Raw genomic sequence first — 2,637 nt, 5'->3', positions numbered from 1 at the left:
ACTCCCCGGTTTGACCTACTCCTGTTCGCTGATTTAGGAGAAGAAACCATTATTTGTCACATCTACAGTAGAGCTCTGTGAAATTCTTCTCATATCCCGGTTTGTTAGAAAGCTGGGGCCAGAGTTCTGTACTATACTGTGCTGTAGATGTGACAAATAATGGCTTCTTCTTCTAAATCAGCAAGCAGGAGTAGGTCAAAACCAGGGAGTGAAATTAGGAACTGAGAGCAACAGGTGCACACAGTTAGTGACATCAACCAATTAAGAGAAGGGGCTGGAGACTGAACACAAATACTAAAACACAAACATGATGTTACACAAACATGATGTTACACAATGTGGGTTTTGTTTTATTTTTGTATGTTGTTTTGTGAATGTGATTGGGAGCCAATGTAGTGTGGATAAGATAGGGGTTATCTTATTATAGGGGGATATCTTCTGGTTCTAGTAAGGACTCTCGCTGCTGCATTCTGGACTAACTGGAGCTTGTTTATGCATCTACTGGAACATCCAGACAGTAAGGCATTACAGTAATCCAACCTAGAGGTAACAAACGCATGAACTAATTTTTCTGCATCATGTAGTGACAATATATTTCTTATTTTAGCAATATTTCTGAGATGAAAGAAAGCAATCCTAGTAATATTATCTACATGAGCTTCAAAAGAAAGACTAGAGTCAATAATCTAACTGCATGTGGTCCTAGTACAAGTACTTCTGTCTTGTCAGAATTAAGTAAGAGAAAGTTAATAAGCATCCAGTTTCTAATGTCTTTTACACATTCCTCAACTTTATTAAGCTGGTGTCTGTCATCTGGCTTTGCTGATCTACAGTAAATGTGTAGATAAGGTATTGAGAACACAAGTTGATGATTTTGAAGAAGAAATTAACAAAATGAGTTCTGCCTGTTGGATGGGAGTAAACAATTCCAATTGTTCTACAGGGTTATTCATCAAATTATTTGATTTTAAATTAATAGTCTGAATTTCTTGCCTGATATTTTCAATCTTGTGGTAAGTCATCACTGCTATATAATGATTGTGTGTGTGTTTCTATTGTGGTCTTATTCCTAGTTAATTTTGCTTCAGTATTAAATAAGAATCTAGGATTATTTCTGTTATCTTCAATTAGAGTGGAGAGATACATTGATCTAGCAGCACTAAGAGCTTTCTTATAGCTCAAAAGGCTCTCCTTCCATGCTATTTGAAATACTACCGATTTAGTTTGACGCCATTTACGTTCTAGTTTTCGAGTGGTCTGTTTTAAAGTTCGTGTGTGATCGCTATACCAGGGTGCTAACTTTTTCTCCCTAATTATTTTTCTTATCAGTGGAGCTACCTTATCTAGCAAGGTGCATATACTGCTGTTCTCAGGGGGTCATCTGGGTTATCAAAATGAATAATAAAGTCTCCAATAATTAATGCTTTGTCTAAAGAAACAACCAGGTTAGAGATCCACAAATTCACACAGGAATTCAGAATATGGCCCTGGGGGTCTAGACTTATTTTTTGTGGCTACATATGTTAGTATAAATAATAATAATAATAATAATAATAATAATAATAATAATAATAATAATGCAAAAATTATTTCAAGTGCTTTACAAAATGACAATTATATAAAACCGTATATAAAGAACTTCAGCTGAGTTAAATTCATATTCAGAGTTTTGTGTAACAGCATCATTAGAAACTGCTGACATCCTCCTCTGCCAGTTACACAAGGGTGATGTATATAACTGTTACTCAATGATCTTAAATTTATACTTCAGTTTTAGTATTTATTTTATAAGTATATAATCATCACAGCAGTGTTTCAGCTGCAGAAATGAACTTTGTAAATATTAAAGTGATTATTAAAGCCCTCTGCTGGTGGATCAGTGAATTACAGCATCAATACAGTTTCCTCTTGAGCTTTATTCAAAATCACTGAGAAACACAGAGATTAGGTCATTTCATTTCATTTAAAGTAATTTAATTTAATTTAAAAACATTAAATATTAAATAAATAAATAAATGCTTGTCTCTCTGATAGTGACACATCTGATGGTGTTTATGAATCATTATAGCTGGGTCCCAAACAGGTTTTTAATATTTTATCCTGTGTGTCTCCAGATTGTGCCAGATCCTCTTAATAAAACACAAAACTTCCTGTGTTTCTGTTCCACAGAGTATATAACGATATGTCTCAGGCAGATGGACTGGTGAGGAAAGGCAGAACAAACCCAGGCCTGGACTGTACCACTGACAGACAGCAGAGGGGTGTGACGGTGACAGAAATCCTACCTGAGGATGGAAAAGATACTAATCACAGGAACATGAGATCACAACACTGTTACATCAACACTTTTCATCACAAAACCTGCAGCTTAATATGATCAGATAAATAAAAGTGCATTTAAAATATCAGATAAATAAAAGTGATTTTTTAAATTATTATTAAACAAATAAAAGCTAATTTTAAATATTATCAGATAAAGAAAAAAAAACAAGTATTGAATATTACCAGATAAATAAAAGTGAATTTGATTTTACTAATTGTTTTACATCTCTTTGTTGTATTTGATCAATACCCCAGCAGCTGCTCTGTACCCATAATCCTTTGCGTCAGTGTTTCTGGGCTCATGGCTGTGTGTAA

This window comes from Pangasianodon hypophthalmus, chromosome 1 (genome assembly GCF_027358585.1).
Source record: "Pangasianodon hypophthalmus isolate fPanHyp1 chromosome 1, fPanHyp1.pri, whole genome shotgun sequence".
In the NCBI taxonomy this organism is placed as follows: domain Eukaryota; kingdom Metazoa; phylum Chordata; class Actinopteri; order Siluriformes; family Pangasiidae; genus Pangasianodon; species Pangasianodon hypophthalmus.
This window is presented reverse-complemented; position numbering follows the sequence as displayed.